The sequence below is a fragment of the Mycteria americana genome, chromosome 13 (genome assembly GCF_035582795.1).
Source record: "Mycteria americana isolate JAX WOST 10 ecotype Jacksonville Zoo and Gardens chromosome 13, USCA_MyAme_1.0, whole genome shotgun sequence".
In the NCBI taxonomy this organism is placed as follows: Eukaryota; Metazoa; Chordata; class Aves; order Ciconiiformes; family Ciconiidae; genus Mycteria; species Mycteria americana.
Window position 1 is genome coordinate 19,012,134 of NC_134377.1, and position 24,106 is coordinate 19,036,239.

Consider the following 24,106-nt stretch of genomic DNA (forward strand, 5'->3'; position numbering starts at 1 on the left):
ACGACTGGAAGAAATTTCAGAAAAGTGAGTACTCTCCTGTCTTTATCTTTTAAAGTCGTTGTCTTTCTACAGACCCCTGTCCATGGCTTAGCTATTTGATTGGCGTGAAACAGACCCAGAATTTTGCTTTAAGTGGTGGTGTGATTCGCTGAAATTCCCCGTAGGTAGAGCGCAAGAATTACAAATGCAGCTTGGTGGTTGAAGTTCTCGGGGTTTCTGTGAAAGCTAACTTGCCAGAATGTGTAGGAAGCAGCCCGAATTCCAGTAGAGATACTGCCTAAAAGGTCCTTTTCTTGACAGGAAAAGAGCTTCACGAAACGTCGGCGCTGTTTGCCGCAGGGCCTCCGACGTACTTGTTCAGTCATCGTGGGCTTTGTGCCGTTCCCGCAGGCACAATCTTGAACGAATTTTGTACGGCAGCTGGTATCTTAGCTGACTTTCTCTCTCGCGCTTGGTTGCTTGTACCTGCTCAAAACTTACTGTAGTGTCAAATGAACCCGCAGGAAAATGTCCTCAACTCGTGCTGGTAGGGCAAGCCCGCTGTAGTTGATAAAATCGGAAAATAGCACCACGTTTTGAAACATTTGCCTTGCGAGGACGAGGGCTGTCTCCTGGTAGGCAGCTGAATTCTGTGACTGATTCCACCGGTCCGCTCTGGCACTTGAAGGAGGCAGTCCCTAAGCCAACGCAATGTAAAATGGGGGTCGTCTGGGTTTTTTTAATCATTTCTTAGGGATACGAGGCTTGCGGGGGTGTTTAGCTTGCCCTGTTCTTTCTGTTCCTAATTCTGAACGCACTGACTGGCATAAAAGAACGGTCGTGTTGTAGTCTGACGGTGTCGTCCACCAGGAGCTGGTGGAAGGTCAGGGCTTACGTCAAACTGATAAGGAGGATTGAGTCTGGAAAGCGGAACGTCTAAACAAGAATCACTGTCCTTGGGAGAGAGGCACATCCTGAAGAAATAGGTAAGCTAATTAAAATGTTTTGGGAACCATCCGAAACAACTAGTAGGAGTGTGATAAGAAGCACCCTCCCGCAAACTATCCTCCTTATAATACTAAAAGTCACACCCCTCGAGCTGGAGACACCAGCCCAAGCAGAGAGCGCTCACCTCTGAGCGTGCACAGCCTGTTAAAGTAGCGCTGTAGCTTGAAGTTGAAATAAGAGAAATGCAGACCAATAGAAAACTGCTTTGTGTAATGACTTATGCATATGCATAGCTAGACTGTATCAATACTGTACTTGTAGGAGCGAACTTTGTGCTAGCTTTGTGGAGCTACCACCTAGCACCCATCTCTGCGCAGACATGCCATAAAAACACCTCTGCCCTGTGTGTATATTGGCGTCCCGCACGCCGGCTAAACGACCTCACGCTTGTGGGATAACAGTTTTGACACCCCAGATGGGACCGAGCTGACAGCCTCGCCCGGTTCGTCTTGCCGCATCCGACGGGGAGAAGAGGCCTGAGCGGACTCCAGCGCGCACCGACCTGTCGACTGGGGACTCCTTCAGCTCCTCTCCTGCGGTCGGGCGGTAAGTGACAAAACGGTGCAATGCTCCTGAAAAGAGGTGTTTTTTGGGGCTAGGAGAAAAGGGGGTAGGGGCAAGATGTCTCGGGAAGCAGGCAGCCTGTGTTCTGTTAAGGGCCCTGCATAAGACGCACCAGGAAAGACAGTTGGCAGTAGCGTAGTTCTGTTTGTTTCTCCACGCTGTCCTGTTCTGAGTAACGAAGGGAGACGTCCCTCGTTCTGGTTTGTATAGGAATACTGTTTTTTTCGGTACCGGTATGGGTGCTGCTGCTTCCCAGGAGGCACCCCTTTGCTCTCCTCTAGGATGCATCCTGAAGCATTGCAATAAATCTGGGGGAGATGCCATGACTAAAAATCAGCTAAAACGCTATTGTAATCAACGGTGGCCACAATATCCATGGGAAGATGGTGAAAAATGGCCTGAGAACGGATCCTTGAAATATAACACTATATCGGAATTAATGTTGTGTTGTCGGGGAACTGAAAAATGGCATGAAATGCCTTCTGCGGATATGTTTTCTTCGTTAAGGCGTGATTGGGATATTAGGAAGAAAGGTGGTTTAGTGGATTCTAACCATCAGATTGGAATATATGTGTTAAAAGAGAAAAAGGGAAAACCTCGTTGTATTGAATGGGAAAATTCAGAAGAGGATATTCAGCTGTTGGTAGCTCCCCCCAAACAGCCCAAATCTGGTAGCTCAAGTGGTGATGGAGTTGCGAGTGCTATCTCTAAAAGAACAAGGGGACAGAAACCCATAGTTTGAGCTCCCCTCAGACAGGCTGTAGGGCCTGAAGGAGCACCGGTATCCGTACACGTACCTTTTACTGCTTCTGATTTATTAAACTGCAAACAGGCAGTGGGATCCTATCGAAACAATCCAGAAGGAATGTATAGTACTGTTAATCACGACTCCTAGTCCTAACTGGGGAGATGTACAGGCTCTCCTAGAATATTTGTTTACCGCTGAGGAGAGGAGAACAATTTTAGAGAAGGCTAGAGAGGGACTGATCCAACAAGGCGGGGGGGTGCCTAATACCGATATGTACCTCCCGAAAGAGGATCCGGAGTGGGATCCAAACACAAGTGTGAGGGATTAGAGAGGGTAAAGGAATATCAGAAGTGAATTTTGTATGGGATTCAACATGGAGTGCAAAAGCCTAAGAATTTATCTAAACTATCTGAAGTAAGGCAGGGGGATAAGGAAACCCCGTCAGCCTTCTACGAGAGATCGTGTGAAGCAGCTCGAAAACGGACAGATCTGGATCCGGAAGATGATAGCAATTCAAAGTTATTTAACACGCTGTTTATTGGTCAAGCAGCAGCAGATATGAGAGAGAGATGACAAAAGGTAGGGGGCGAGGATGGCATGACAATCTCACAGTTCTTCTCAATGGCGTCTAAGGTACGTAATAATCGGGAGGAAATAGAAGAGAAGGAGAAGCGGGGACGAGTAACGCTGCAAGCTTCTTTGTTGGCTGCCTTGAGGGAAGACCAGGAAAAAGGGAGAGAAAATACAGGAGGTGAATTCCGTGGGTGAGGAAGGGGCTGTAGAAATAATAGTAGAAATCGTTATGACATTCCCCTGGGAATGCATCGGCGTGCAAATTGTAAGCAAGAGGGCCGTTGGAAAAGAATTGTCCGTGCCGTCTGAGTAATGGGGAAAGAGAGACAGAAGCAGCCGTTGGAGTCATGCCGGAGATTGGGTTGGAGTGAAGGGGGCCGGAGGAATCTATTAAAATTTCCCCAGACCATCCTCTGGTTCCAGTCAAGCTGGGGAATGAAAGAAGAGATTTTTGTATTTTTCATTGATAGTGGAGCCACACGTGCTGTAGTAAGTAGTTGTAGGGGACCCTTACGTAGAACTAAAAGCAGCGTTGTTGGTGCAAGAGGGAAAAAGACTTTCAGGCTGTTTTTACAACCTATGGGATGTTCCATTGGAAACACTAAATTAACTCCTGAATTCCTTTAGATGCCAGAATGCCCCCTACCATTGCTTGGGTGGCATTTACTTGTAAACTGAATGCAGGGCTAAGTTCCTCTGAAGACTCTGTTCAGTTGACTCTGTTCAGCCCGCAGGGGACCTCTCCTCTTTGTGGCGGATGCCCGCCTGAACGGGACCTCGCCTGTTTGGGGCACACCGATGGCGGGCGCTGTCGCCAAAAGGCAAAGCAGGGTCATAGCAGAGTTTTCCATTTCTGGGGATGGGCTCAGCCATCCCCCGCACAAATTTCTCCTATGTAGCAATGGGGATGGCAGCTTTCTTCTGTTTTCTTGAAGAACAAGAGGATGATGGAGCACGTGACAAGAGCATGATCTTTTTCTCTTCCTTTGGCAGTACAGGCACCCAAGGCCAGCCTGCATTGAAGGAACAGCATGGGGATATCTGTGTCGAGCGTTAGCAGAGGAAGGAAGCTTCTTTTGGAGGCTGAGGTGATGAAGCAGAGTCCTTAATTGTTCTGTTTGATTTTCAGCATGGGTGCGGGGAGGGCCTGGGACATGCAAAACGTGGTCCCGGACAGGGGAGCTGTCTATTACGTGGGAGGCTGTGAGAGCTATCATGGACACCACTGGACTGGCATCCTGTAAGGATGCTTTCACATGTTTTCTTGTTTAGAGGCCAACCTCGGCTTTGGGCTGTAAACTCAAGCCTGCCAGGCCGGTGCCAGCTTGGCGGCCGCATCTGCCCATGGCAGCACCAGCTTGGTGGTGGTGTGTGCCCATGCCTGTGCCAGGTTGCTGGCTGTGCCTGGCTTGTGAGGGTTGAGGTAATTGGCCCCCTGTTCCCCATGGGCTCCAGCTGTGGCCCGGGGCAGCACAGGTGGGACCCACGAGGTGAGGATGGGGCTGGGCCCAGGGTTTAAAAAGGGCTGAGGATGGGGCTGGCCCTGCTGTATCCGCCATTATTTTAGTCAGATCCTGCGTTCCGCTCAGTTAAAGGCTCACGAGAATTACTTAACATTTGCGTTTGGAAGTCATGCTTCAAACAATGAATTTTCAACAAAATGTTTTTGACACTAGTCAATGAACTCCTGTAATACTGCAGAAAATGACATTTTTAGTGGTTGTTGAATCTCAGAGTGATAACATAGGCATCCCTGTTTGAGCCCTTAGCGCAACCATTGCAATGTTTGTTTACACCCTGCTCGGTTCTTTTGTGAAGGTGCGTAGCTATGGGAGGTGCGTTATTGCCAAGGTGCTACGGCGCCGATGCTCTGGCTGTTGGCAGGAATGGGCACAGCGGAAGGCTCTGTGGCTAGGGGAGAATGGCGTGGACATGCTACTGCTCTCTCTGTTGCACCAGAATTTCGACGGCTGGGTTGGGCTGCTAAATCAATGGAACGACTGGAAGAAATTTCAGAAAAGTGAGTACTCTCCTGTCTTTATCTTTTAAAGTCGTTGTCTTTCTACAGACCCCTGTCCATGGCTTAGCTATTTGATTGGCGTGAAACAGACCCAGAATTTTGCTTTAAGTGGTGGTGTGATTCGCTGAAATTCCCCGTAGGTAGAGCGCAAGAATTACAAATGCAGCTTGGTGGTTGAAGTTCTCGGGGTTTCTGTGAAAGCTAACTTGCCAGAATGTGTAGGAAGCAGCCCGAATTCCAGTAGAGATACTGCCTAAAAGGTCCTTTTCTTGACAGGAAAAGAGCTTCACGAAACGTCGGCGCTGTTTGCCGTAGGGCCTCCGACGTACTTGTTCAGTCATCGTGGGCTTTGTGCCGTTCCCGCAGGCACAATCTTGAACGAATTTTGTACGGCAGCTGGTATCTTAGCTGACTTTCTCTCTCGCGCTTGGTTGCTTGTACCTGCTCAAAACTTACTGTAGTGTCAAATGAACCCGCAGGAAAATGTCCTCAACTCGTGCTGGTAGGGCAAGCCCGCTGTAGTTGATAAAATCGGAAAATAGCACCACGTTTTGAAACATTTGCCTTGCGAGGACGAGGGCTGTCTCCTGGTAGGCAGCTGAATTCTGTGACTGATTCCACCGGTCCGCTCTGGCACTTGAAGGAGGCAGTCCCTAAGCCAACGCAATGTAAAATGGGGGTCGTCTGGGTTTTTTTAATCATTTCTTAGGGATACGAGGCTTGCGGGGGTGTTTAGCTTGCCCTGTTCTTTCTGTTCCTAATTCTGAACGCACTGACTGGCATAAAAGAACGGTCGTGTTGTAGTCTGACGGTGTCGTCCACCAGGAGCTGGTGGAAGGTCAGGGCTTACGTCAAACTGATAAGGAGGATTGAGTCTGGAAAGCGGAACGTCTAAACAAGAATCACTGTCCTTGGGAGAGAGGCACATCCTGAAGAAATAGGTAAGCTAATTCAAATGTTTTGGGAACCATCCGAAACAACTAGTAGGAGTGTGATAAGAAGCACCCTCCCGCAAACTATCCTCCTTATAATACTAAAAGTCACACCCCTCGAGCTGGAGACACCAGCCCAAGCAGAGAGCCCTCACCTCTGAGCGTGCGCAGCCTGTTAAAGTAGCGCTGTAGCTTGAAGTTGAAATAAGAGAAATGCAGACCAATAGAAAACTGCTTTGTGTAATGACTTATGCATATGCATAGCTAGACTGTATCAATACTGTACTTGTAGGAGCGAACTTTGTGCTAGCTTTGTGGAGCTACCACCTAGCACCCATCTCTGCGCAGACGTGCCATAAAAACACCTCTGCCCTGTGTGTATATTGGCGTCCCGCACACCGGCTAAACGACCTCACGCTTGTGGGATAACAGTTTTGACACCCCAGATGGGACCGAGCTGACAGCCTCGCCCGGTTCGTCTTGCCGCATCCGACGGGGAGAAGAGGCCTGAGCGGACTCCAGCGCGCACCGACCTGTCGACTGGGGACTCCTTCAGCTCCTCTCCTGCGGTCGGGCGGTAAGTGACAAAACGGTGCAATGCTCCTGAAAAGAGGTGTTTTTTGGGGCTAGGAGAAAAGGGGGTAGGGGCAAGATGTCTCGGGAAGCAGGCAGCCTGTGTTCTGTTCTGGGCTCTGCATAAGACGCACCAGGAAAGACAGGTGGCAGTAGCATAGTTCTGTTTGTTTCTCCACGCTGTCCTGTTCTGAGTAACGAAGGGAGACGTCCCTCGTTCTGGTTTGTATAGGAATACTGTTTTTTTCGGTACCGGTATGGGTGCTGCTGCTTCCCAGGAGGCACCCCTTTGCTCTCCTCTAGGATGCATCCTGAAGCATTGCAATAAATCTGGGGGAGATGCCATGACTAAAAATCAGCTAAAACGCTATTGTAATCAACGGTGGCCACAATATCCATGGGAAGATGGTGAAAAATGGCCTGAGAACGGATCCTTGAAATATAACACTATATCGGAATTAATGTTGTGTTGTCGGGGAACTGAAAAATGGCATGAAATGCCTTCTGCGGATAGGTTTTCTTCGTTAAGGCGCGATTGGGATATTAGGAAGAAAGGTGGTTTAGTGGATTCTAACCATCAGATTGGAATATATGTGTTAAAAGAGAAAAAGGGAAAACCTCGTTGTATTGAATGGGAAAATTCAGAAGAGGATATTCAGCTGTTGGTAGCTCCCCCCAAACAGCCCAAATCTGGTAGCTCAAGTGGTGATGGAGTTGCGAGTGCTATCTCTAAAAGAACAAGGGGACAGAAACCCATAGTTTGAGCTCCCCTCAGACAGGCTGTAGGGCCTGAAGGAGCACCGGTATCCGTACACGTACCTTTTACTGCTTCTGATTTATTAAACTGCAAACAGGCAGTGGGATCCTATCGAAACAATCCAGAAGGAATGTATAGTACTGTTAATCACGACTCCTAGTCCTAACTGGGGAGATGTACAGGCTCTCCTAGAATATTTGTTTACCGCTGAGGAGAGGAGAACAATTTTAGAGAAGGCTAGAGAGGGACTGATCCAACAAGGCGGGGGGGTGCCTAATACCGATATGTACCTCCCGAAAGAGGATCCGGAGTGGGATCCAAACACAAGTGTGAGGGATTAGAGAGGGTAAAGGAATATCAGAAGTGAATTTTGTATGGGATTCAACATGGAGTGCAAAAGCCTAAGAATTTATCTAAACTATCTGAAGTAAGGCAGGGGGATAAGGAAACCCCGTCAGCCTTCTACGAGAGATCGTGTGAAGTAGCTCGAAAACGGACAGATCTGGATCCGGAAGATGATAGCAATTCAAAGTTATTTAACACGCTGTTTATTGGTCAAGCAGCAGCAGATATGAGAGAGAGATGACAAAAGGTAGGGGGCGAGGATGGCATGACAATCTCACAGTTCTTCTCAATGGCGTCTAAGGTACGTAATAATCGGGAGGAAATAGAAGAGAAGGAGAAGCGGGGACGAGTAACGCTGCAAGCTTCTTTGTTGGCTGCCTTGAGGGAAGACCAGGAAAAAGGGAGAGAAAATACAGGAGGTGAATTCCGTGGGTGAGGAAGGGGCTGTAGAAATAATAGTAGAAATCGTTATGACATTCCCCTGGGAATGCATCGGCGTGCAAATTGTAAGCAAGAGGGCCGTTGGAAAAGAATTGTCCGTGCCGTCTGAGTAATGGGGAAAGAGAGACAGAAGCAGCCGTTGGAGTCATGCCGGAGATTGGGTTGGAGTGAAGGGGGCCGGAGGAATCTATTAAAATTTCCCCAGACCATCCTCTGGTTCCAGTCAAGCTGGGGAATGAAAGAAGAGATTTTTGTATTTTTCATTGATAGTGGAGCCACACGTGCTGTAGTAAGTAGTTGTAGGGGACCCTTACGTAGAACTAAAAGCAGCGTTGTTGGTGCAAGAGGGAAAAAGACTTTCAGGCTGTTTTTACAACCTATGGGATGTTCCATTGGAAACACTAAATTAACTCCTGAATTCCTTTAGATGCCAGAATGCCCCCTACCATTGCTTGGGTGGCATTTACTTGTAAACTGAATGCAGGGCTAAGTTCCTCTGAAGACTCTGTTCAGTTGACTCTGTTCAGCCCGCAGGGGACCTCTCCTCTTTGTGGCGGATGCCCGCCTGAACGGGACCTCGCCCGTTTGGGGCACACCGATGGCGGGCGCTGTCGCCAAAAGGCAAAGCAGGGTCATAGCAGAGTTTTCCATTTCTGGGGATGGGCTCAGCCATCCCCCGCACAAATTTCTCCTATGTAGCAATGGGGATGGCAGCTTTCTTCTGTTTTCTTGAAGAACAAGAGGATGATGGAGCACGTGACAAGAGCATGATCTTTTTCTCTTCCTTTGGCAGTACAGGCACCCAAGGCCAGCCTGCATTGAAGGAACAGCATGGGGATATCTGTGTCGAGCGTTAGCAGAGGAAGGAAGCTTCTTTTGGAGGCTGAGGTGATGAAGCAGAGTCCTTAATTGTTCTGTTTGATTTTCAGCATGGGTGCGGGGAGGGCCTGGGACATGCAAAACGTGGTCCCGGACAGGGGAGCTGTCTATTACGTGGGAGGCTGTGAGAGCTATCATGGACACCACTGGACTGGCATCCTGTAAGGATGCTTTCACATGTTTTCTTGTTTAGAGGCCAACCTCGGCTTTGGGCTGTAAACTCAAGCCTGCCAGGCCGGTGCCAGCTTGGCGGCCGCATCTGCCCATGGCAGCACCAGCTTGGTGGTGGTGTGTGCCCATGCCTGTGCCAGGTTGCTGGCTGTGCCTGGCTTGTGAGGGTTGAGGTAATTGGCCCCCTGTTCCCCATGGGCTCCAGCTGTGGCCCGGGGCAGCACAGGTGGGACCCACGAGGTGAGGATGGGGCTGGGCCCAGGGTTTAAAAAGGGCTGAGGATGGGGCTGGCCCTGCTGTATCCGCCATTATTTTAGTCAGATCCTGCGTTCCGCTCAGTTAAAGGCTCACGAGAATTACTTAACATTTGCGTTTGGAAGTCATGCTTCAAACAATGAATTTTCAACAAAATGTTTTTGACACTAGTCAATGAACTCCTGTAATACTGCAGAAAATGACATTTTTAGTGGTTGTTGAATCTCAGAGTGATAACATAGGCATCCCTGTTTGAGCCCTTAGCGCAACCATTGCAATGTTTGTTTACACCCTGCTCGGTTCTTTTGTGAAGGTGCGTAGCTATGGGAGGTGCGTTATTCCCAAGGTGCTACGGCGCCGATGCTCTGGCTGTTGGCAGGAATGGGCACAGCGGAAGGCTCTGTGGCTAGGGGAGAATGGCGTGGACATGCTACTGCTCTCTCTGTTGCACCAGAATTTCGACGGCTGGGTTGGGCTGCTAAATCAATGGAACGACTGGAAGAAATTTCAGAAAAGTGAGTACTCTCCTGTCTTTATCTTTTAAAGTCGTTGTCTTTCTACAGACCCCTGTCCATGGCTTAGCTATTTGATTGGCGTGAAACAGACCCAGAATTTTGCTTTAAGTGGTGGTGTGATTCGCTGAAATTCCCCGTAGGTAGAGCGCAAGAATTACAAATGCAGCTTGGTGGTTGAAGTTCTCGGGGTTTCTGTGAAAGCTAACTTGCCAGAATGTGTAGGAAGCAGCCCGAATTCCAGTAGAGATACTGCCTAAAAGGTCCTTTTCTTGACAGGAAAAGAGCTTCACGAAACGTCGGCGCTGTTTGCCGTAGGGCCTCCGACGTACTTGTTCAGTCATCGTGGGCTTTGTGCCGTTCCCGCAGGCACAATCTTGAACGAATTTTGTACGGCAGCTGGTATCTTAGCTGACTTTCTCTCTCGCGCTTGGTTGCTTGTACCTGCTCAAAACTTACTGTAGTGTCAAATGAACCCGCAGGAAAATGTCCTCAACTCGTGCTGGTAGGGCAAGCCCGCTGTAGTTGATAAAATCGGAAAATAGCACCACGTTTTGAAACATTTGCCTTGCGAGGACGAGGGCTGTCTCCTGGTAGGCAGCTGAATTCTGTGACTGATTCCACCGGTCCGCTCTGGCACTTGAAGGAGGCAGTCCCTAAGCCAACGCAATGTAAAATGGGGGTCGTCTGGGTTTTTTTAATCATTTCTTAGGGATACGAGGCTTGCGGGGGTGTTTAGCTTGCCCTGTTCTTTCTGTTCCTAATTCTGAACGCACTGACTGGCATAAAAGAACGGTCGTGTTGTAGTCTGACGGTGTCGTCCACCAGGAGCTGGTGGAAGGTCAGGGCTTACGTCAAACTGATAAGGAGGATTGAGTCTGGAAAGCGGAACGTCTAAACAAGAATCACTGTCCTTGGGAGAGAGGCACATCCTGAAGAAATAGGTAAGCTAATTCAAATGTTTTGGGAACCATCCGAAACAACTAGTAGGAGTGTGATAAGAAGCACCCTCCCGCAAACTATCCTCCTTATAATACTAAAAGTCACACCCCTCGAGCTGGAGACACCAGCCCAAGCAGAGAGCGCTCACCTCTGAGCGTGCACAGCATGTTAAAGTAGCGCTGTAGCTTGAAGTTGAAATAAGAGAAATGCAGACCAATAGAAAACTGCTTTGTGTAATGACTTATGCATATGCATAGCTAGACTGTATCAATACTGTACTTGTAGGAGCGAACTTTGTGCTAGCTTTGTGGAGCTACCACCTAGCACCCATCTCTGCGCAGACATGCCATAAAAACACCTCTGCCCTGTGTGTATATTGGCGTCCCGCACGCCGGCTAAACGACCTCACGCTTGTGGGATAACAGTTTTGACACCCCAGATGGGACCGAGCTGACAGCCTCGCCCGGTTCGTCTTGCCGCATCCGACGGGGAGAAGAGGCCTGAGCGGACTCCAGCGCGCACCGACCTGTCGACTGGGGACTCCTTCAGCTCCTCTCCTGCGGTCGGGCGGTAAGTGACAAAACGGTGCAATGCTCCTGAAAAGAGGTGTTTTTTGGGGCTAGGAGAAAAGGGGGTAGGGGCAAGATGTCTCGGGAAGCAGGCAGCCTGTGTTCTGTTAAGGGCCCTGCATAAGACGCACCAGGAAAGACAGTTGGCAGTAGCGTAGTTCTGTTTGTTTCTCCACGCTGTCCTGTTCTGAGTAACGAAGGGAGACGTCCCTCGTTCTGGTTTGTATAGGAATACTGTTTTTTTCGGTACCGGTATGGGTGCTGCTGCTTCCCAGGAGGCACCCCTTTGCTCTCCTCTAGGATGCATCCTGAAGCATTGCAATAAATCTGGGGGAGATGCCATGACTAAAAATCAGCTAAAACGCTATTGTAATCAACGGTGGCCACAATATCCATGGGAAGATGGTGAAAAATGGCCTGAGAACGGATCCTTGAAATATAACACTATATCGGAATTAATGTTGTGTTGTCGGGGAACTGAAAAATGGCATGAAATGCCTTCTGCGGATAGGTTTTCTTCGTTAAGGCGCGATTGGGATATTAGGAAGAAAGGTGGTTTAGTGGATTCTAACCATCAGATTGGAATATATGTGTTAAAAGAGAAAAAGGGAAAACCTCGTTGTATTGAATGGGAAAATTCAGAAGAGGATATTCAGCTGTTGGTAGCTCCCCCCAAACAGCCCAAATCTGGTAGCTCAAGTGGTGATGGAGTTGCGAGTGCTATCTCTAAAAGAACAAGGGGACAGAAACCCATAGTTTGAGCTCCCCTCAGACAGGCTGTAGGGCCTGAAGGAGCACCGGTATCCGTACACGTACCTTTTACTGCTTCTGATTTATTAAACTGCAAACAGGCAGTGGGATCCTATCGAAACAATCCAGAAGGAATGTATAGTACTGTTAATCACGACTCCTAGTCCTAACTGGGGAGATGTACAGGCTCTCCTAGAATATTTGTTTACCGCTGAGGAGAGGAGAACAATTTTAGAGAAGGCTAGAGAGGGACTGATCCAACAAGGCGGGGGGGTGCCTAATACCGATATGTACCTCCCGAAAGAGGATCCGGAGTGGGATCCAAACACAAGTGTGAGGGATTAGAGAGGGTAAAGGAATATCAGAAGTGAATTTTGTATGGGATTCAACATGGAGTGCAAAAGCCTAAGAATTTATCTAAACTATCTGAAGTAAGGCAGGGGGATAAGGAAACCCCGTCAGCCTTCTACGAGAGATCGTGTGAAGCAGCTCGAAAACGGACAGATCTGGATCCGGAAGATGATAGCAATTCAAAGTTATTTAACACGCTGTTTATTGGTCAAGCAGCAGCAGATATGAGAGAGAGATGACAAAAGGTAGGGGGCGAGGATGGCATGACAATCTCACAGTTCTTCTCAATGGCGTCTAAGGTACGTAATAATCGGGAGGAAATAGAAGAGAAGGAGAAGCGGGGACGAGTAACGCTGCAAGCTTCTTTGTTGGCTGCCTTGAGGGAAGACCAGGAAAAAGGGAGAGAAAATACAGGAGGTGAATTCCGTGGGTGAGGAAGGGGCTGTAGAAATAATAGTAGAAATCGTTATGACATTCCCCTGGGAATGCATCGGCGTGCAAATTGTAAGCAAGAGGGCCGTTGGAAAAGAATTGTCCGTGCCGTCTGAGTAATGGGGAAAGAGAGACAGAAGCAGCCGTTGGAGTCATGCCGGAGATTGGGTTGGAGTGAAGGGGGCCGGAGGAATCTATTAAAATTTCCCCAGACCATCCTCTGGTTCCAGTCAAGCTGGGGAATGAAAGAAGAGATTTTTGTATTTTTCATTGATAGTGGAGCCACACGTGCTGTAGTAAGTAGTTGTAGGGGACCCTTACGTAGAACTAAAAGCAGCGTTGTTGGTGCAAGAGGGAAAAAGACTTTCAGGCTGTTTTTACAACCTATGGGATGTTCCACTGGAAACACTAAATTAACTCCTGAATTCCTTTAGATGCCAGAATGCCCCCTACCATTGCTTGGGTGGCATTTACTTGTAAACTGAATGCAGGGCTAAGTTCCTCTGAAGACTCTGTTCAGTTGACTCTGTTCAGCCCGCAGGGGACCTCTCCTCTTTGTGGCGGATGCCCGCCTGAACGGGACCTCGCCCGTTTGGGGCACACCGATGGCGGGCGCTGTCGCCAAAAGGCAAAGCAGGGTCATAGCAGAGTTTTCCATTTCTGGGGATGGGCTCAGCCATCCCCCGCACAAATTTCTCCTATGTAGCAATGGGGATGGCAGCTTTCTTCTGTTTTCTTGAAGAACAAGAGGATGATGGAGCACGTGACAAGAGCATGATCTTTTTCTCTTCCTTTGGCAGTACAGGCACCCAAGGCCAGCCTGCATTGAAGGAACAGCATGGGGATATCTGTGTCGAGCGTTAGCAGAGGAAGGAAGCTTCTTTTGGAGGCTGAGGTGATGAAGCAGAGTCCTTAATTGTTCTGTTTGATTTTCAGCATGGGTGCGGGGAGGGCCTGGGACATGCAAAACGTGGTCCCGGACAGGGGAGCTGTCTATTACGTGGGAGGCTGTGAGAGCTATCATGGACACCACTGGACTGGCATCCTGTAAGGATGCTTTCACATGTTTTCTTGTTTAGAGGCCAACCTCGGCTTTGGGCTGTAAACTCAAGCCTGCCAGGCCGGTGCCAGCTTGGCGGCCGCATCTGCCCATGGCAGCACCAGCTTGGTGGTGGTGTGTGCCCATGCCTGTGCCAGGTTGCTGGCTGTGCCTGGCTTGTGAGGGTTGAGGTAATTGGCCCCCTGTTCCCCATGGGCTCCAGCTGTGGCCCGGGGCAGCACAGGTGGGACCCACGAGGTGAGGATGGGGCTGGGCCCAGGGTTTAAAAAGGGCTGAGGATGGGGCTGGCCCTGCTGTATCCGCCATTATTTTAGTCAGATCCTGCGTTCCGCTCAGTTAAAGGCTCACGAGAATTACTTAACATTTGCATTTGGAAGTCATGCTTCAAACAATGAATTTTCAACAAAATGTTTTTGACACTAGTCAATGAACTCCTGTAATACTGCAGAAAATGACATTTTTAGTGGTTGTTGAATCTCAGAGTGATAACATAGGCATCCCTGTTTGAGCCCTTAGCGCAACCATTGCAATGTTTGTTTACACCCTGCTCGGTTCTTTTGTGAAGGTGCGTAGCTATGGGAGGTGCGTTATTCCCAAGGTGCTACGGCGCCGATGCTCTGGCTGTTGGCAGGAATGGGCACAGCGGAAGGCTCTGTGGCTAGGGGAGAATGGCGTGGACATGCTACTGCTCTCTCTGTTGCACCAGAATTTCGACGGCTGGGTTGGGCTGCTAAATCAATGGAACGACTGGAAGAAATTTCAGAAAAGTGAGTACTCTCCTGTCTTTATCTTTTAAAGTCGTTGTCTTTCTACAGACCCCTGTCCATGGCTTAGCTATTTGATTGGCGTGAAACAGACCCAGAATTTTGCTTTAAGTGGTGGTGTGATTCGCTGAAATTCCCCGTAGGTAGAGCGCAAGAATTACAAATGCAGCTTGGTGGTTGAAGTTCTCGGGGTTTCTGTGAAAGCTAACTTGCCAGAATGTGTAGGAAGCAGCCCGAATTCCAGTAGAGATACTGCCTAAAAGGTCCTTTTCTTGACAGGAAAAGAGCTTCACGAAACGTCGGCGCTGTTTGCCGTAGGGCCTCCGACGTACTTGTTCAGTCATCGTGGGCTTTGTGCCGTTCCCGCAGGCACAATCTTGAACGAATTTTGTACGGCAGCTGGTATCTTAGCTGACTTTCTCTCTCGCGCTTGGTTGCTTGTACCTGCTCAAAACTTACTGTAGTGTCAAATGAACCCGCAGGAAAATGTCCTCAACTCGTGCTGGTAGGGCAAGCCCGCTGTAGTTGATAAAATCGGAAAATAGCACCACGTTTTGAAACATTTGCCTTGCGAGGACGAGGGCTGTCTCCTGGTAGGCAGCTGAATTCTGTGACTGATTCCACCGGTCCGCTCTGGCACTTGAAGGAGGCAGTCCCTAAGCCAACGCAATGTAAAATGGGGGTCGTCTGGGTTTTTTTAATCATTTCTTAGGGATACGAGGCTTGCGGGGGTGTTTAGCTTGCCCTGTTCTTTCTGTTCCTAATTCTGAACGCACTGACTGGCATAAAAGAACGGTCGTGTTGTAGTCTGACGGTGTCGTCCACCAGGAGCTGGTGGAAGGTCAGGGCTTACGTCAAACTGATAAGGAGGATTGAGTCTGGAAAGCGGAACGTCTAAACAAGAATCACTGTCCTTGGGAGAGAGGCACATCCTGAAGAAATAGGTAAGCTAATTAAAATGTTTTGGGAACCATCCGAAACAACTAGTAGGAGTGTGATAAGAAGCACCCTCTCGCAAACTATCCTCCTTATAATACTAAAAGTCACACCCCTCGAGCTGGAGACACCAGCCCAAGCAGAGAGCCCTCACCTCTGAGCGTGCGCAGCCTGTTAAAGTAGCGCTGTAGCTTGAAGTTGAAATAAGAGAAATGCAGACCAATAGAAAACTGCTTTGTGTAATTACTTATGCATATGCATAGCTAGACTGTATCAATACTGTACTTGTAGGAGCGAACTTTGTGCTAGCTTTGTGGAGCTACCACCTAGCACCCATCTCTGCGCAGACGTGCCATAAAAACACCTCTGCCCTGTGTGTATATTGGCGTCCCGCACACCGGGTAAACGACCTCACGCTTGTGGGATAACAGTTTTGACACCCCAGATGGGACCGAGCTGACAGCCTCGCCCGGTTCGTCTTGCCGCATCCGACGGGGAGAAGAGGCCTGAGCGGACTCCAGCGCGCACCGACCTGTCGACTGGGGACTCCTTCAGCTCCTCTCCTGCGGTCGGGCGGTAAGTGACAAAACGGTGCAATGCTCCTGAAAAGAGGTGTTTTTTGGGGCTAGGAGAAAAGGGGGTAGGGGCAAGATGTCTCGGGAAGCAGGCAGCCTGTGTTCTGTTCTGGGCTCTGCATAAGACGCACCAGGAAAGACAGGTGGCAGTAGCGTAGTTCTGTTTGTTTCTCCACGCTGTCCTGTTCTGAGTAACGAAGGGAGACGTCCCTCGTTCTGGTTTGTATAAGGAATACTGTTTTTTTCGGTACCGGTATGGGTGCTGCTGCTTCCCAGGAGGCACCCCTTAGCTCTCCTCTAGGATGCATCCTGAAGCATTGCAATAAATCTGGGGGAGATGCCATGACTAAAAATCAGCTAAAACGCTATTGTAATCAACGGTGGCCACAATATCCATGGGAAGATGGTGAAAAATGGCCTGAGAACGGATCCTTGAAATATAACACTATATCGGAATTAATGTTGTGTTGTCGGGGAACTGAAAAATGGCATGAAATGCCTTCTGCGGATAGGTTTTCTTCGTTAAGGCGCGATTGGGATATTAGGAAGAAAGGTGGTTTAGTGGATTCTAACCATCAGATTGGAATATATGTGTTAAAAGAGAAAAAGGGAAAACCTCGTTGTATTGAATGGGAAAATTCAGAAGAGGATATTCAGCTGTTGGTAGCTCCCCCCAAACAGCCCAAATCTGGTAGCTCAAGTGGTGATGGAGTTGCGAGTGCTATCTCTAAAAGAACAAGGGGACAGAAACCCATAGTTTGAGCTCCCCTCAGACAGGCTGTAGGGCCTGAAGGAGCACCGGTATCCGTACACGTACCTTTTACTGCTTCCGATTTATTAAACTGCAAACAGGCAGTGGGATCCTATCGAAACAATCCAGAAGGAATGTATAGTACTGTTAATCACGACTCCTAGTCCTAACTGGGGAGATGTACAGGCTCTCCTAGAATATTTGTTTACCGCTGAGGAGAGGAGAACAATTTTAGAGAAGGCTAGAGAGGGACTGATCCAACAAGGCGGGGGGGTGCCTAATACCGATATGTACCTCCCGAAAGAGGATCCGGAGTGGGATCCAAACACAAGTGTGAGGGATTAGAGAGGGTAAAGGAATATCAGAAGTGAATTTTGTATGGGATTCAACATGGAGTGCAAAAGCCTAAGAATTTATCTAAACTATCTGAAGTAAGGCAGGGGGATAAGGAAACCCCGTCAGCCTTCTACGAGAGATTGTGTGAAGCAGCTCGAAAACGGACAGATCTGGATCCGGAAGATGATAGCAATTCAAAGTTATTTAACACGCTGTTTATTGGTCAAGCAGCAGCAGATATGAGAGAGAGATGACAAAAGGTAGGGGGCGAGGATGGCATGACAATCTCACAGTTCTTCTCAATGGCGTCTAAGGTACGTAATAATCGGGAGGAAATAGAAGAGAAGGAGAAGCGGGGACGAGTAACGCTGCAAGCTTCTTTGTTGGCTGCCTTGAGGGAAGACCAGGAAAAAGGGAGAGAAAATACAGGAGGTGAATTCCGTGGGTGAGGAAGGGGCTGTAGAAATAATAGTAGAAATCGTTATGACATTCCCCTGGGAATGCATCGGCGTGCAAATTGTAAGCAAGAGGGCCGTTGGAAAAGAATTGTCCGTGCCGTCTGAGTAATGGGGAAAGAGAGACAGAAGCAGCCGTTGGAGTCATGCCGGAGATTGGGTTGGAGTGAAGGGGGCCGGAGGAATCTATTAAAATTTCCCCAGACCATCCTCTGGTTCCAGTCAAGCTGGGGAATGAAAGAAGAGATTTTTGTATTTTTCATTGATAGTGGAGCCACACGTGCTGTAGTAAGTAGTTGTAGGGGACCCTTACGTAGAACTAAAAGCAGCGTTGTTGGTGCAAGAGGGAAAAAGACTTTCAGGCTGTTTTTACAACCTATGGGATGTTCCATTGGAAACACTAAATTAACTCCTGAATTCCTTTAGATGCCAGAATGCCCCCTACCATTGCTTGGGTGGCATTTACTTGTAAACTGAATGCAGGGCTAAGTTCCTCTGAAGACTCTGTTCAGTTGACTCTGTTCAGCCCGCAGGGGACCTCTCCTCTTTGTGGCGGATGCCCGCCTGAACGGGACCTCGCCTGTTTGGGGCACACCGATGGCGGGCGCTGTCGCCAAAAGGCAAAGCAGGGTCATAGCAGAGTTTTCCATTTCTGGGGATGGGCTCAGCCATCCCCCGCACAAATTTCTCCTATGTAGCAATGGGGATGGCAGCTTTCTTCTGTTTTCTTGAAGAACAAGAGGATGATGGAGCACGTGACAAGAGCATGATCTTTTTCTCTTCCTTTGGCAGTACAGGCACCCAAGGCCAGCCTGCATTGAAGGAACAGCATGGGGATATCTGTGTCGAGCGTTAGCAGAGGAAGGAAGCTTCTTTTGGAGGCTGAGGTGATGAAGCAGAGTCCTTAATTGTTCTGTTTGATTTTCAGCATGGGTGCGGGGAGGGCCTGGGACATGCAAAACGTGGTCCCGGACAGGGGAGCTGTCTATTACGTGGGAGGCTGTGAGAGCTATCATGGACACCACTGGACTGGCATCCTGTAAGGATGCTTTCACATGTTTTCTTGTTTAGAGGCCAACCTCGGCTTTGGGCTGTAAACTCAAGCCTGCCAGGCCGGTGCCAGCTTGGCGGCCGCATCTGCCCATGGCAGCACCAGCTTGGTGGTGGTGTGTGCCCATGCCTGTGCCAGGTTGCTGGCTGTGCCTGGCTTGTGAGGGTTGAGGTAATTGGCCCCCTGTTCCCCATGGGCTCCAGCTGTGGCCCGGGGCAGCACAGGTGGGACCCACGAGGTGAGGATGGGGCTGGGCCCAGGGTTTAAAAAGGGCTGAGGATGGGGCTGGCCCTGCTGTATCCGCCATTATTTTAGTCAGATCCTGCGTTCCGCTCAGTTAAAGGCTCACGAGAATTACTTAACATTTGCATTTGGAAGTCATGCTTCAAACAATGAATTTTCAACAAAATGTTTTTGACACTAGTCAATGAACTCCTGTAATACTGCAGCAAAATGACATTTTTAGTGGTTGTTGAATCTCAGAGTGATAACATAGGCATCCCTGTTTGAGCCCTTAGCGCAACCATTGCAATGTTTGTTTACACCCTGCTCGGTTCTTTTGTGAAGGTGCGTAGCTATGGGAGGTGCGTTATTCCCAAGGTGCTACGGCGCCGATGCTCTGGCTGTTGGCAGGAATGGGCACAGCGGAAGGCTCTGTGGCTAGGGGAGAATGGCGTGGACATGCTACTGCTCTCTCTGTTGCACCAGAATTTCGACGGCTGGGTTGGGCTGCTAAATCAATGGAACGACTGGAAGAAATTTCAGAAAAGTGAGTACTCTCCTGTCTTTATCTTTTAAAGTCGTTGTCTTTCTACAGACCCCTGTCCATGGCTTAGCTATTTGATTGGCGTGAAACAGACCCAGAATTTTGCTTTAAGTGGTGGTGTGATTCGCTGAAATTCCCCGTAGGTAGAGCGCAAGAATTACAAATGCAGCTTGGTGGTTGAAGTTCTCGGGGTTTCTGTGAAAGCTAACTTGCCAGAATGTGTAGGAAGCAGCCCGAATTCCAGTAGAGATACTGCCTAAAAGGTCCTTTTCTTGACAGGAAAAGAGCTTCACGAAACGTCGGCGCTGTTTGCCGTAGGGCCTCCGACGTACTTGTTCAGTCATCGTGGGCTTTGTGCCGTTCCCGCAGGCACAATCTTGAACGAATTTTGTACGGCAGCTGGTATCTTAGCTGACTTTCTCTCTCGCGCTTGGTTGCTTGTACCTGCTCAAAACTTACTGTAGTGTCAAATGAACCCGCAGGAAAATGTCCTCAACTCGTGCTGGTAGGGCAAGCCCGCTGTAGTTGATAAAATCGGAAAATAGCACCACGTTTTGAAACATTTGCCTTGCGAGGACGAGGGCTGTCTCCTGGTAGGCAGCTGAATTCTGTGACTGATTCCACCGGTCCGCTCTGGCACTTGAAGGAGGCAGTCCCTAAGCCAACGCAATGTAAAATGGGGGTCGTCTGGGTTTTTTTAATCATTTCTTAGGGATACGAGGCTTGCGGGGGTGTTTAGCTTGCCCTGTTCTTTCTGTTCCTAATTCTGAACGCACTGACTGGCATAAAAGAACGGTCGTGTTGTAGTCTGACGGTGTCGTCCACCAGGAGCTGGTGGAAGGTCAGGGCTTACGTCAAACTGATAAGGAGGATTGAGTCTGGAAAGCGGAACGTCTAAACAAGAATCACTGTCCTTGGGAGAGAGGCACATCCTGAAGAAATAGGTAAGCTAATTCAAATGTTTTGGGAACCATCCGAAACAACTAGTAGGAGTGTGATAAGAAGCACCCTCCCGCAAACTATCCTCCTTATAATACTAAAAGTCACACCCCTCGAGCTGGAGACACCAGCCCAAGCAGAGAGCCCTCACCTCTGAGCGTGCGCAGCCTGTTAAAGTAGCGCTGTAGCTTGAAGTTGAAATAAGAGAAATGCAGACCAATAGAAAACTGCTTTGTGTAATGACTTATGCATATGCATAGCTAGACTGTATCAATACTGTACTTGTAGGAGCGAACTTTGTGCTAGCTTTGTGGAGCTACCACCTAGCACCCATCTCTGCGCAGACATGCCATAAAAACACCTCTGCCCTGTGTGTATATTGGCGTCCCGCACGCCGGCTAAACGACCTCACGCTTGTGGGATAACAGTTTTGACACCCCAGATGGGACCGAGCTGACAGCCTCGCCCGGTTCGTCTTGCCGCATCCGACGGGGAGAAGAGGCCTGAGCGGACTCCAGCGCGCACCGACCTGTCGACTGGGGACTCCTTCAGCTCCTCTCCTGCGGTCGGGCGGTAAGTGACAAAACGGTGCAATGCTCCTGAAAAGAGGTGTTTTTTGGGGCTAGGAGAAAAGGGGGTAGGGGCAAGATGTCTCGGGAAGCAGGCAGCCTGTGTTCTGTTCTGGGCTCTGCATAAGACGCACCAGGAAAGACAGGTGGCAGTAGCATAGTTCTGTTTGTTTCTCCACGCTGTCCTGTTCTGAGTAACGAAGGGAGACGTCCCTCGTTCTGGTTTGTATAGGAATACTGTTTTTTTCGGTACCGGTATGGGTGCTGCTGCTTCCCAGGAGGCACCCCTTTGCTCTCCTCTAGGATGCATCCTGAAGCATTGCAATAAATCTGGGGGAGATGCCATGACTAAAAATCAGCTAAAACGCTATTGTAATCAACGGTGGCCACAATATCCATGGGAAGATGGTGAAAAATGGCCTGAGAACGGATCCTTGAAATATAACACTATATCGGAATTAATGTTGTGTTGTCGGGGAACTGAAAAATGGCATGAAATGCCTTCTGCGGATAGGTTTTCTTCGTTAAGGCGCGATTGGGATATTAGGAAGAAAGGTGGTTTAGTGGATTCTAACCATCAGATTGGAATATATGTGTTAAAAGAGAAAAAGGGAAAACCTCGTTGTATTGAATGGGAAAATTCAGAAGAGGATATTCAGCTGTTGGTAGCTCCCCCCAAACAGCCCAAATCTGGTAGCTCAAGTGGTGATGGAGTTGCGAGTGCTATCTCTAAAAGAACAAGGGGACAGAAACCCATAGTTTGAGCTCCCCTCAGACAGGCTGTAGGGCCTGAAGGAGCACCGGTATCCGTACACGTACCTTTTACTGCTTCCGATTTATTAAACTGCAAACAGGCAGTGGGATCCTATCGAAACAATCCAGAAGGAATGTATAGTACTGTTAATCACGACTCCTAGTCCTAACTGGGGAGATGTACAGGCTCTCCTAGAATATTTGTTTACCGCTGAGGAGAGGAGAACAATTTTAGAGAAGGCTAGAGAGGGACTGATCCAACAAGGCGGGGGGGTGCCTAATACCGATATGTACCTCCCGAAAGAGGATCCGGAGTGGGATCCAAACACAAGTGTGAGGGATTAGAGAGGGTAAAGGAATATCAGAAGTGAATTTTGTATGGGATTCAACATGGAGTGCAAAAGCCTAAGAATTTATCTAAACTATCTGAAGTAAGGCAGGGGGATAAGGAAACCCCGTCAGCCTTCTACGAGAGATTGTGTGAAGCAGCTCGAAAACGGACAGATCTGGATCCGGAAGATGATAGCAATTCAAAGTTATTTAACACGCTGTTTATTGGTCAAGCAGCAGCAGATATGAGAGAGAGATGACAAAAGGTAGGGGGCGAGGATGGCATGACAATCTCACAGTTCTTCTCAATGGCGTCTAAGGTACGTAATAATCGGGAGGAAATAGAAGAGAAGGAGAAGCGGGGACGAGTAACGCTGCAAGCTTCTTTGTTGGCTGCCTTGAGGGAAGACCAGGAAAAAGGGAGAGAAAATACAGGAGGTGAATTCCGTGGGTGAGGAAGGGGCTGTAGAAATAATAGTAGAAATCGTTATGACATTCCCCTGGGAATGCATCGGCGTGCAAATTGTAAGCAAGAGGGCCGTTGGAAAAGAATTGTCCGTGCCGTCTGAGTAATGGGGAAAGAGAGACAGAAGCAGCCGTTGGAGTCATGCCGGAGATTGGGTTGGAGTGAAGGGGGCCGGAGGAATCTATTAAAATTTCCCCAGACCATCCTCTGGTTCCAGTCAAGCTGGGGAATGAAAGAAGAGATTTTTGTATTTTTCATTGATAGTGGAGCCACACGTGCTGTAGTAAGTAGTTGTAGGGGACCCTTACGTAGAACTAAAAGCAGCGTTGTTGGTGCAAGAGGGAAAAAGACTTTCAGGCTGTTTTTACAACCTATGGGATGTTCCATTGGAAACACTAAATTAACTCCTGAATTCCTTTAGATGCCAGAATGCCCCCTACCATTGCTTGGGTGGCATTTACTTGTAAACTGAATGCAGGGCTAAGTTCCTCTGAAGACTCTGTTCAGTTGACTCTGTTCAGCCCGCAGGGGACCTCTCCTCTTTGTGGCGGATGCCCGCCTGAACGGGACCTCGCCTGTTTGGGGCACACCGATGGCGGGCGCTGTCGCCAAAAGGCAAAGCAGGGTCATAGCAGAGTTTTCCATTTCTGGGGATGGGCTCAGCCATCCCCCGCACAAATTTCTCCTATGTAGCAATGGGGATGGCAGCTTTCTTCTGTTTTCTTGAAGAACAAGAGGATGATGGAGCACGTGACAAGAGCATGATCTTTTTCTCTTCCTTTGGCAGTACAGGCACCCAAGGCCAGCCTGCATTGAAGGAACAGCATGGGGATATCTGTGTCGAGCGTTAGCAGAGGAAGGAAGCTTCTTTTGGAGGCTGAGGTGATGAAGCAGAGTCCTTAATTGTTCTGTTTGATTTTCAGCATGGGTGCGGGGAGGGCCTGGGACATGCAAAACGTGGTCCCGGACAGGGGAGCTGTCTATTACGTGGGAGGCTGTGAGAGCTATCATGGACACCACTGGACTGGCATCCTGTAAGGATGCTTTCACATGTTTTCTTGTTTAGAGGCCAACCTCGGCTTTGGGCTGTAAACTCAAGCCTGCCAGGCCGGTGCCAGCTTGGCGGCCGCATCTGCCCATGGCAGCACCAGCTTGGTGGTGGTGTGTGCCCATGCCTGTGCCAGGTTGCTGGCTGTGCCTGGCTTGTGAGGGTTGAGGTAATTGGCCCCCTGTTCCCCATGGGCTCCAGCTGTGGCCCGGGGCAGCACAGGTGGGACCCACGAGGTGAGGATGGGGCTGGGCCCAGGGTTTAAAAAGGGCTGAGGATGGGGCTGGCCCTGCTGTATCCGCCATTATTTTAGTCAGATCCTGCGTTCCGCTCAGTTAAAGGCTCACGAGAATTACTTAACATTTGCATTTGGAAGTCATGCTTCAAACAATGAATTTTCAACAAAATGTTTTTGACACTAGTCAATGAACTCCTGTAATACTGCAGCAAAATGACATTTTTAGTGGTTGTTGAATCTCAGAGTGATAACATAGGCATCCCTGTTT